Source organism: Leopardus geoffroyi, chromosome D3, assembly GCF_018350155.1.
Source record: "Leopardus geoffroyi isolate Oge1 chromosome D3, O.geoffroyi_Oge1_pat1.0, whole genome shotgun sequence".
NCBI classification, from domain to species: domain Eukaryota; kingdom Metazoa; phylum Chordata; class Mammalia; order Carnivora; family Felidae; genus Leopardus; species Leopardus geoffroyi.
Window position 1 is genome coordinate 74,358,753 of NC_059339.1, and position 12,393 is coordinate 74,371,145.

The 12,393-nt window shown below is 41.7% G+C and overlaps 1 protein-coding gene and 1 long non-coding RNA gene across 20 annotated transcripts in view; one reads left to right on the forward strand and one right to left on the reverse strand.

The window, feature by feature from the left end:
* TCF4 (transcription factor 4) overlaps nt 1–2,184 on the reverse strand; it is a 356,138-nt gene extending 353,954 nt beyond the window's left edge. For 5 of the 19 annotated variants that reach the window (XM_045456855.1, XM_045456824.1, XM_045456821.1 and 2 more), the window contains exon 1: nt 1,622–1,788. The gene's annotated coding sequence lies outside the window, so the exon portion shown is untranslated. Of the gene's footprint in view, nt 1–354; nt 715–797; nt 823–1,621 lie in introns of those variants that run through there. The other 14 variants (XM_045456838.1, XM_045456831.1, XM_045456828.1 and 11 more) reach the window with 10 other exon arrangements.
* A 63-nt stretch (nt 2,185–2,247) lies between these two features.
* The window catches only part of LOC123588098, a 116,291-nt gene continuing 106,145 nt past the window's right edge, over nt 2,248–12,393 (forward strand). The window contains exons 1-2 of the long non-coding RNA XR_006707699.1: nt 2,248–2,657; nt 4,125–4,218. This is a non-coding gene — a long non-coding RNA (uncharacterized LOC123588098). The remainder of the gene's footprint in view (nt 2,658–4,124; nt 4,219–12,393) is intronic.

Genomic DNA, 12,393 nt, shown 5'->3' on the forward strand with positions numbered 1-12,393 from the left:
TCCAAAGGGGGAGGGGTGACAGGGTCGGCGAAAGGGGGGAGCAGAGTGGAGGGTCGGGTTCTGTAATTGTCCAGCACCCTAATTTGTGAAAGAAAGGGTTGTAGAAATTAAAGTCAGGCCCTTGGCAAAGTCATCGGTCCCTCCGAGTGGCATGACTGGGGAGGGGGGGCGGGGGGGGGTAGAGACGAGGGGGAGGGAAGAGGCGCGGGAGGGGAAGGGGTGTCTCTTCTGGGAGCGCCGGGAGCCGGGAGCCCGCGGCTCGGGAGGCGCGGAGCCGCGTGCGGAGCCGCCGAGCCCCAGCCCCGCGCCGCCCGGCGCATCAGCCCGCCGAGCCCCGCCGGCGCCCGTACCTACCGCCCGCGCGCGAGAAGGGGCTCTCCGTGCACCGCCGGCGCCGAGGCGGCGTTCATGTCTAACCACTGCCTCCACCACCACCACCTCCGCCTCCTGCGCCCGCGCCCGCTCCTGCTCCTTCCCCGCCGCCGCCGCCGCCGCCGCCGCCGCCGCCGCCGCCACTACAGATCCGCAGACACACAGCCAAGATCCCTGACTCTTAACACCAACTCTCTTCTCCGGGGAGGGGAGGGGACGAGGGAAGGGGGGAGGGGGAAACACGCCGAGGCGCACGGAATTGCAAGTTCAGCAAAGAAATGGGTGGGGGGGCTCCGGCGGGGAGACGCGGCTCGCTCGGGTCGGGCTGGCTGGGATGCACCCCACCCCCCCCCCCAGGAAAAAAAAAAAAATCTCAACACCTCCCCCGCCTCGCAAAAAAATACAAACGAAAATTCATCGAGCACCTCATTTTCCCTCAGATCGTCAGTTACAATCTGAAGCCTGAACAGTTCAGTTTTTGCCCGTTTCATCCATCGGAGGCACTTTGAAATTTATTCGAGTTTACATCCCCTCACTTCTTTCTTTCTCTGACTCTCGTTCCCTCTCACTCACACATCCACACACAGCAAAGCAAGTTTATACTAGGCTGCAAATACACGTGATGCAAAAAGACTTTGCCAAGAGGAACAATATTTTTCTTTTCCATATATAAACCAAGCCACATTTTGCTGGGGAGATTTTCATTTCGGTACTTTTGCATTGGGGGCGAAACCTAAATTGCATACTTTCTTTCCCCTTCCTTTCAAGTCACAGATTAGTATAGCTGCAAACTTCGCCAAAAAAAAAAAAAAAGGCAATTTTTGAGGGTGGATGTTGTTTTGTTTTTACACTTGAGTTCCTAGCCACGCTAAGTCCCCGTTCGCCAGCACTTGTAAGTTTTGAATTCAACATTTACCATTACAGGCCTTGCATGCTCTTAAAACATACTTTTTCACATCACTTTTTAGGATAAAAATTAAGCTTCATAATTCTATCGTTTCGTAATAACAAGCGTGCTTTATCCAGTATATGCAACATACGCTATTTTAACGTGTGTTAAAATACACATTCCAGAAACCCTGTTATTGCTAGATGTGCTAGTACATACACAAAATGCATGCACACACTTTTCCCATTGGCAATTATTTAATAGGTTGTTCCTTTTGTTTTAATAAAACATTGGGATCGACATTTTAAAAATTAAATTCAATTACAAACAGTTTACTCTGACAGCAAATTGTAACGTTACCTTAAATGGCCACAAATATGCTCACAATATTCCAAGGAAAGTGACTTTAAAAAGAAAGACAAAAATCTTCTGCAAGTACTTAGTATCTCACATGTGTATCCCCCAAAAAAGTATTTTAACTGGTACTCAGTTCTGCTCCAGGGATATCCACAGAATACAAGATTATGCACCTGGTTCTGGTTTTTGCATTTTCCACCGTAAAACTGCAACAAAATCCCCTCCCCCAAAAAAGAAATCATTAAAAAAAAATCCAACAACTTTTTCTTATTGTTTATAAAAAAAATATCAATACAGGATAGTTAGAATTTTTCCTCAAACAAATCTTGTTGGTGGTTTTTTTTTTCTTCTCCTCTTATAAAGTCTTAAACTTGTTCCAAGTTTAGAGGTGTCTCATCATCATCATCCTCCTCCTCCTCATCATCATCACCATTGACTCCCCCGTGGAGTCACATTGATAATAATAGGTTTCCCTGAAAGATACATTGTAATCCATTCACATCCGGGCACTGCGGGCTTATAAAGAGAAGGCGCTGCGGCCGCGGCTGCTCCTCCAGACAATGACTGGGGAGGGGCGGGGCGGGAGCGGGCGATCATAGAGTAGTAAACACGGCGCCTAGAGAGGCGCCCAAGATGGCGGCGCGTGCGGGCCACGCCTCCTCCGGGACCGGAGGCGGGTGGCTGCGCCCGGTCGGGTGTCGCGCGTGGGGGCTAAACTGCAAGGGCTCATGAGGTTGGGGCTGTTCCCAGGCCCAAGCGTGTTCCTGCGCGCTTCTTCTTGCTCCCTTTGCTTGGTCTTTCCTGGGTTTTTGTTGTTGTTTTTACTCAGAAGTGTAGTTTCTAAGTAAATGAAGGCATTACACGCCACAGATTTGCGCAGGGGAGTCAGATCCCCTGGCTCACCCTGAGGGAGGCTGGCCTCAGCAACAGAAAGCCAGAGCTCGGATTCTCCCGCAGTGTGGAGCCAGTCCTCTTAGCTAGCCTTGAACAGCGTGGGAAAAGGCGGCTGTACCAAGTTATAGATGCCGGGCTTGAAGAGGTATGAGGGTGCCCTCCACCACCACTCCCCACCCCCCCACCCCCCCACCCCACCAACACACACCTTTTTTTTTTTTTTTTTTTTTTTTTTTTGACCCTGGAGGAGTGAGAACTTCCTAAGTCCAGAAAGTCTTCCCTTGGAGAAGACTTTAGGTTATAGCGTCTTAGACAAATCGAGTTTGTACCTTGAACCACTACTGACTCAACTTCTAGTTCTGGGCGAGCAGTTACCTTCTCTAGCCTGCTTTCTGGTCTGTGGCATGCAAATCGTGATCACCTTCCGAATTTCCTGAGTTAAAGGGATAAAGATGGAGTCACCAGAGAAGAAAATTTCCCTTTCCATCTCTAATTCCAGCTAAACTAACTGATATCACTAATCTAGCCCACGGGATTTTAAATGGAGATTTCTCTATTCCACCAGTGTAATTGTACTCCCACCGGAGAAAAGAGTAATAATCATGATAGGTTAACACTTCCATAGTGGCTTTACTATGTGCCAAACACTGTTCAAGAATTTCTCAAGTATTGGCCGTTCTAATCCTGCGAATGACTCTATAGAGTGTGTCTTACAATATTGTTATATTTATAAATATTTATATGACATCTTTTATGTTTTACATACAGAGAATGAGAAGCAAGCAATGTTGAGTAGCTTGACCCAGGGCACTTTGGAAAATGATACAAACTTGCCTAAAAGTACACAATTTTAATAAGTGATAGCACTCACCTTTGAAGACAGGCAGTCTAGGATCAGAGTTGACATGCAACCACATTCCTATACCATCTGGCAGCAGGAACTGCCTAATCTCCATTTTCTGATGCAATTTTGTGGCAGTAAGAGAGTTCAGATCAATCTTCAAGATCTTTTGTTTATATGTAAGCTTTTAGAAAACAAGAATTAGAGCATTTTTAGGTTGTTTCCTGTCTATTCACACATTGTGAAGATTCCTGTTTTCCATCCCCATTCCATGTTCTCATCTTAAAGTTTACATGTAGACACTACTTTATGCTGCATTATTACAATCATTATCTGTGATTCTCAGAGTAAGCCTCTACAGGGCTGTACTGAGATGATGTAATAAAAAGTTCACAAACATTTGTTTAAGAGAAGTATTCCATTGGTTCTACCTCTAATCAACTCTGTGACCTAAGGCTTGAGGTCAATGTGTTTTAGTGTAAAATACAGAGGCTAGATTAGATAATCCCTTAAGATTCTTTCTAGTTTCTAGTTAGATTGCAAAAGCCTCCCTTTCCTGAATTTCAAGGGAAATAAATGATCTGTCCAGAAACAATTGACAGGATCAGGTGGGGGACCTCATTGCCCCCAAGTGATTGCTAGCACTTTTTTTTAACTGCATCCCACAGTCAGAAAACCGTGCAACCACCCTTCCTATCTTAAATTAAGGGACAAATGTGGATTGTTTGTTTTGTTTTGTTTTATTTTGTTTTGTTTTCCATGAACTATAAGAAGAATAGGTATATCTACGAAGTTACGCTTACGAAGATTGGAGACACCTTAGAAAGGAAGACTCAGTAGAATTTTGTGAAACTTGGATAAATAGGTAAGTGTAGCAGATAGGTTTGGGGATGCCTGTTCCATTCTATAGACTCTGTTCCTTAAAAATCCTGTCCTTAAGTCCTGATGCAGAGGTAGAACTTGATGTGGGTACCATATGACCTTTCTATAACCTTCCTGTCCCAGTTTCACCAGCCCCAGCTGATTGGATCACAGGAACTAAAAGAGGAGTGGTCTATGATCTGACTTGTTGGAGTCAGCTGGCCAGAGTGTCAGGAAGCCAAGCCATGTGAGCCATGGTTATAGGAAAGCAAGAACCATGAGTAAGCAGAGAGAACTGCTCTTTAGATAAGAAAGATCTTAGAAGTTCTGAGAAAAGTAGACAGTTGAGTCCTAGGAAGAAATGAGTTTATTTCCCATTTATTATAAAGTTTATTCCCATTTATTATAGAGGCCACCTTGCCTCCTGTCCATAAGACTGCTACTCCTGCCATAGTCCCCTTCCCTAAGTGAGCTAACCTGAGGACTTTTCTGATTCTTACAACTAAAAACTTTAGGGGAAAAAAAAAAGATTCTTTTGATTTCAGCATTTCAAAACAATCCTTAACATTAAAAAAAAAAAAAAAAAGGAGTCATCACTATTCTAGGGCATAAACACTATTCCACTCACACGGTAGGGATTCTATCCAATTAATTGTGCCACATACAGTCAGGACAGTATATACAAGTGTCATTCCCCTTTCTACTGTGTTGTGACCTTGGACAAATTTCACATCTTGTCACATGTAAAAAAAAAAATAAATAACTTGTCTTCCATACTTTACATGACTGGTTAAAATCCAGTGAGTTGGTAGAGATTAACATACTCTGAAAATGACAAATTCTTATGAAATGTAAGGTATAATTATTGCATAAACTAAGTTGATGTCTAAAAATAACATTTATTTCCTAGGAATGTGGAAGGGGTAGCCAATATTGAAACCCAATGAGTCATAGAAAAGAACAGACATTGAAGGGTGCTTGGACCAAATCCTGGAGTTTGGTTCAAGATGTCAAGGTTCAAGTGGGATGGCTTGTCCAAGGTCACATCACTAATGAATTACAGAGGCAGAAGTAGCCCTCCAGTAACTGAATGCCACTCTAGAAAGCCGTACCATTCTTCTTCAAATTTCACCCGTTTGATCTCCCCCAATCCTGCCCGTATTAAAATAAATAAGCAGCAAAACTACAAACAAAAATAACAGTTCCTTGATGATCTAATGAAATGCATCCAAAAATTTAGCAAATAATATTTGAGAGTCTACTTTGTATCAACATCTCTTCCGTCAGGCCCTAAGGCAAAAATGTAGGTAAAAAAATCAGAATGAATGGCGAAGTCACAGTGAGCAAGGTACAGCCTATGGAATATATGTGGAAAAGGAAGGACTCCTGGAATAATTTTAGGTTGATATATCAAAGGGCGCAATCATCAAGGACCCTGAACTGGAGCCCCACATGCACTGCAAGGCTGAGTCAGAAAAGCAGCAGGCAGGACAGAAGAGAAGGGATTAGTCAGTGTGTGTGGAAGAAGTCCAGAGCATCATGATACACAGTCCCACATACTCAGGGCCTTTTGCATTTACTGGTCCCAGGATTCTTCTCTTGGTTGTTCACACAGCTGGTCCCTTAACGTCCTTCTGGTCTCAGCCTGAATATCACCTCTTCCTAGAGACCTTCCTAACTATTCTGTCTAAAGTGAGCATCCCTCTTATTAGTCTCTGTCACATCAGCTTTATATCCTTAGTGGCACTTTTCCCAATTGGGATCCTTTTGTTAATACATTTACTTTTATATTGCCTGTCTTCTCCAACAGACTGTAGACTCCATACTGCAGGGACTGCATGAATATTGTTCAGTCTATGTACCCGTACCTAATGCAATGTCTGGCATTGGTGGTGGTATATCTTTATTCTTAAGATGCACACTTTATACTGAAGAGTGTAGCTGTCATACCTTTTCAAATCCGGCTCTCTTTAAGATTTCGTTTTACCCTGATATCATTATTGGCAAATGTTGGCAGTGAATGTCCAGTGTGATTTGAAACAGGCCAACAGGCCACCGGCCCCTTGTCACCTGAATCCTAGACCCTAAGGGATAATTGCCTTAATTTACCCAATCGTGAAAGCAGTCTCTTCATTGTCATGAATGTGTTAAGAGCTGCTGTCATAGTATTGCTTCACTATTATAACATTTTATGGATGAGAACACCGGGGCTTGGACGTATAATAATTTTCCTGAGGTCACAAAGCCACTACCTGGCAGAGCTAAGATTCAGACACAGATAAACCATGCTTCTGCTTATAGCTCAGTGGCATGTGCCATGACTTTAATAACCTTAACAAACCATACGGTGTTTTTTTTTTTAATTTTTTTAATGTTTATTTAGTTTTGAGAGAAAGACAGAGCATGACTGGGGGAGAGGCAGAGACCCAGAATCTGGAGCAGGCTCCAGGCTCTGACCTGTCAGCACAGAGCCTGACTTGGGGCTCGAACTCACGAACCATGAGACCATGACCTGCGCCAAAGTCGGACGCTTAACCGACTGAGCCACCCAGGCGCCCCAACAAACCATATGGTTAACAAACCATAACAAACCTTCCTTATTGGATATAGGCACACAATAGCATAGAATTTTTATTTCATCTATTTTTAGATGTTTCGGGGGTTTTGGAAAACGAAAGGTAAAAAAATAAATAAATAAAGCTTTCATTCTTAGTGTCCACAGAATTTTGTTAAAGAGGACTCAAAAACTTTAGTGCCAGCCTTCTGAAAGTTTTCCTTCTAATCATAAAATTATTTTCTCTGCTGTAGTTTGAATGCTCTATTTTAAGGGTTTTGTCATGTAGGGAAGGACTTGCAGATTGAGAAAATAGGACAGAAATAGAGTTCCAGAGGAGAAACAAAGTTGTTGTGTATTGACCATTTTGTCTGCACCCTGGTGGTCTCATCCTCCCTTGCGTGTGCTTCCGGTTTAAAAGATCAACATGTGCGGATCTTTTCCACAGTTGGCCGTGACCTCAAGCCATGGCACATGCCACTGAGTTCTAACGGAAGCATGGTCTACCTGTGTCTGAGTCTCAGCTCTTCCATGTCATAACCCCCAAGTATCCCCAAGCTTCAGTTTCTTCATCCGTCACATGGGTATAATAGTCTATCATAAAGTTATTGTGACAGATTAAATGTAATAGTATCAGCAGATGTACTTTGGCACAGTGTTCATCCACTGACTATGACCTAGCAAGTATAGTATCTACTCCTTAGTGTCACAGTTTTCAACTTTCAGATCTCAACTCTTTAATGGTCATGAAATGGATTTACTGGGTTTGTTCAAAGTAAGACAGAACAACATAGAGAAGACCAACATACATGGCATGAATTAAGAGTAAGTGTTGTTGGGGCGCCTGGGTGGCGCAGTCGGTTAAGCGTCCGACTTCAGCCAGGTCACGATCTCGCGGTTCGTGAGTTCGAGCCCCGCGTCGGGCTCTGGGCTGATGGCTCAGAGCCTGGAGCCTGTTTCCTATTCTATGTCTCCCTCTCTTTCTGCCCCTCCCCCGTTCATGCTCTGTCTCTCTCTGTCCCAAAAATAAATAAACGTTGAAAAAAAAAAATTTAAAAAAAAGAGTAAGTGTTGTTTTACAAAAGCCTGTTCCAGGTGTGTATATACAACATGGTATGTGCCTAAGAGGTTACTATAAAAAATATCTAAAGCCATCACTTTAGTATATGGGCTTCATTGCTTTCCTAGCAAAGGTATTCCTGAATACCTGAATAATCATGTTGGAGAAGAGAAATGAAAGCAAACCACCTCTTCATTCTATTTCTTCTCTTCTCAAGTTGCATACTATTTCATAACCAACAGCCACCCCGCACAAAAGAAAAGGAGATGAATAAAAAGATAAATGGTTTAAAAAATAAACAATGTGGAAAGAATACAAGGGATTTTAGAAAAACAGCAAGAGAAACCATCTACTCAAAAGTGCACTAAAACTGATTAAACTTAATATACTTAACCTGCGTTTTTAAAACTCCTTCAACAACTATACTCCCCTCGCTGCTCCCACTTACCCTGTAACTGTCTCCAAGTCATTCCCTAGAGGAAGTTTCATCTCTAGTCAACTAACTATATAGCATACCTTTATTGTCTATGAAAAGAGCTAGGCAAGATGCAGTGAGTAATTCAAGATGAAAAAACAAGGCCCCTGACCTCCTAGCATCCTACTGTAGTGGGTAGGCCAGACGTATAAATCACCCCAACTCCCTAACACACTGAACTGGGAGCTATCATGACATAAAATTGTCCTACCAGACTGTAGCCTAATGAGTAGTTATCAGATGGAGAAACCTAAACACTTAGAATTCTGAGACAAGTTTAGAGCTGGATGCAGAAAGGAGAAGTGGTATTCTTATTAAGCAGATAGAGAGCAAAGCATGTTCTGGGCTGAAGTGCTAGCTCGGACAAAATCTGGCTGGATACTAAGGGTCTTGTTAGGGTTCGTGTGTAGAACTAAGGTATTAAAAACTCAGTTGGCAGGATGCCTAGGGGGCGCAGTCGGTTAAGCATCCAACTTCGGCTTAACCAACTTTGACTCAGGTCATGATCTCATGGTTCGTGAGTTCGAGCCCCACGTGGGGCTCTGTGCTGACAGCTCGGAGCCTGGAACCTGCTTCAGATTCTGTGTCTCCCTCTCTCTCTGTCCCTCCCCCACTCATGCTCTGTTTCTTTTTCTATCAAAAATAAATGTAAAACTCAGTTGGCAAACTTGGACCCATTAGCCTTTATTCCCAATGCATGGAGCCTGTAGGGTCATTCACCTAGCAGCAGTGATCAGATATGCCTGAGAAGATCATTTGGGGAGCAACATGGAGGATGATGAAGGTAAGAAGAAAAGGAAGGCAGAGACCAGGTTAGAAAGTCGTTGCACTTCTCTCAACCAGTGTTGTGAGAGTCTGAAGGAAGGCTGTGGCTATGGCTGTGGAAACTAGAAGAAATCATTCAAGAGGTGTTGTGCCTAGGTTATTAGAAACGTTATTTGGGTTACAAAGCAGCATAAAAATCCATTCCAAGTGGATATTTCAAAGTGGATTTAAACAATAATGTGCCTGCAAACCTAAAAAATCCGGTGCCATCGTTTAGGGCTTCAGCTTTATTTCTCCACATTCCTGTCAACTCAGCCCAACTTTCTACATCAGGCAACTCCCTCGTGTTCCCCAAAATGGTTACCATCAAAAACTGAAGCTATAAACTTTTTTGCTTGCTGTCAATAGTTGCATGTCCTTCCTAAGCTTTGATACTAAAGCCTCAGCTGAACTCTAACTCTACCATCTTAGGAAGATGCCTGCTTTTGAACCAAACCATTGGAATGACTGGTTTACATTAATCCCTAAATGATTATATTGATAAGGCTCAAACCAGTTAAGACCCACTCTTGGAGCTGAGGTGAAGCCAGTCATACCCAACCCACAGAATAGAACCCACAAGGCTTCTATTCGGAGGGGAAGGGAAGATGGATGTTGGAGAGACAAGCCCAAGGTCTGCCAAGCTTTCTGAACCTCTGTGCCACTACATATTTCTTCCCATGTTTTCTATTGCTTGAACTGACCTCCCTCATGCAGTTCCCTTGAATAATTCCTACCTTTATATCAAATCCAGCTTAATTCTTATTTCCCCTTTGAAGTATACTCTGACTTCTTGATCTTTCCCCGTCACTTCCTCCTCTGAAACTAACTCACTTATTTAGAACAAAACCTTTTTTAAAAAATTGCAGTACAACATACATACAGTAAAAAGGAAAAATCTACAAAGCTTAGTAAATTTTTACATGCACACATACCAGTGTAACCACCACCCAGATCAAGATATAGAACATTTTCAGCAACCCAGAAGGCTATCTCCTTCCCCTTCACAGTCCTTATCCATGTCTGTGACTTGTACAACCAGAAATTAGTTTTGCCTATTCTTGAACTTGGAATCATCCAGTCCATGTACATCTAGCTTATTTTGCTTATAATTACATCTGTAAGATTCACCCATGTAGTTGTGTATAGAAGCAGGCTATTCTTTTTTATTGTTGTATAGTATTTCATTTGAGTAATATACAACAATTTTTTTATCCATTCAACACCCCCTCAAATTCACGTTTTCCAAATTTTGATTGCTATGAGTAAAACAACCTTGGAAATTCTGTACATGTCTTTTGGGTGGATAGATGCAGTTATTTATCTTGAGTATATACCTACGATATCCTATTATATACCTACAATTGTTGGGTCACAAGTAGGCACATTTTAGTTTCAGTAGACATTGCCAGTTTTCCAGAGTGGATTGACCAATTTGTACTTGCACCAGTAATTAATATGATGAACTAATTTACTTTTAAATGTTTTTTTTTAATTATTATTTTGAGAGAGAGAGAGGGAGAGAGAGAATCCCAAGCAGGCTCTGCACTGTCAGTATAGAGCCCACCATGGGCCTTGATCTCATAAACCATGAGATCATGACCTGAGCCAAAATCAAGAGTTGGATGTTTAACTGACTGATCCACCCAGGTGCCCCTGAACTAATTTACTTTTGAAACAAACTATTATAATTTATTTATGTGTTGGTATTGCTTCATCAATTAGACTCTAAACCTTTAGAGGGCAGAGACTGTTTTAAAGTTCTTCATTGTTCCAGTGCCTAACCTTGTATTCTGCACAGGCATAATGAAGGATTCCATCAATTTTCATCAAAACTCTAGCTATGACTTTAAAAATATATATGTATATATATTTATTTTTGTGTTGTTAATAATTGATATTTAATTAATAATAATAGCTTTCCCTTTTTAACTTTTGGTTATATATCCAAAGGAATTGGTAACAGGATCTCAAAAAGATATTTGCACACCCATGTTTGTGGCAGCATTATTCATGAGAACCAAGAGGTGGAAACAATTTAAATGTCCATCAGTAAATGAATGGATAAAGACAATATGGTATATACATACACAGTAGTATTATTCAGCCCTTAAAAAAAGAATAAAATCCGGGGTACCTGGGTGGCTCAGTGAGTTAAGCGTCCAACTTTGGCTCAGGTCATGACCTTGCAGTTCGTGAATTTGAGCCTCAAGTCAGGCTCTGTGCTGACAGCCCGGAGCCTGGAGCCTGCTTTGGACTCTGTGTCTCCCTCTCTCTCTGTGCCCCTCCCCTGCTCACGCGCTGTCTCTGTCTCTCAAAAAAATACAATGTTAAAAAATTTTTTTTTAAATTTTTTTTTTCAACGTTTATTTATTTTTTTTTGGGACAGAGAGAGACAGAGCATGAACGGGGGAGGGGCAGAGAGAGACTGAGACACAGAATCGGAAACAGGCTCCAAGCCATCAGCCCAGAGCCCGACGCGGGGCTCGAACTCACGGACCGCGAGATCGTGACCTGGCTGAAGTCGGACGCTTAACCGACTGCGCCACCCAGGCGCCCCCAAAAAAATTTTTTTTAAAAAAGAAGGAAATCCTATCATATGCTACAATATGAATGATTCATAGGATATTATGCTAAGTGAAATAAGCCAGTCAGAAAAAGACAAATACTGCATAATTCTTATATGAGGTACCTAAGGTAGTCAAATTCATAAAAACAGAGATAGAATGGTGATTGCCAAGGGCTTGGGGAAGCAGTAAGGGGAGTCATTCAATAGGCAAAGAGTTTCAGCTTTGCAAGATGAAAAGTTCTAGAGATCTGTTGCACAACAATGTGCATGGTGTTTGTTAACACTACCATATACTTAAAACCGGTTAAGGTAGGATATTTTATGCTATGTGGTTTTTACCACAATAAAATAATAATTTATTTTCTTTTAATGTTAGAATTTTTTAAAAGTCAAAACTAAAAATTACTTAGTTTTTAAAATTCTAACATTAATAGAAAATACATTATTTTTCATTTCAGGAAAAACACATGACATACAACAAAATAAATACAGTATAACACATGTATATTCACAATAAACAAAACAATATAGTCATTAATTCTCTCGAGTTCAATTCTACCCTCCCAAATTTGGGGGATCTAAATTTTACCGTTTTGATTGTTTAATCTATTTTTAGTGACAAAATTTATCATATGCCGATTGACCCATTTACAGATTGTGTTTAGGCTGTATAGTTCTACTAATAGGATTTGATAAAGATTAATTTTGTATTTATTT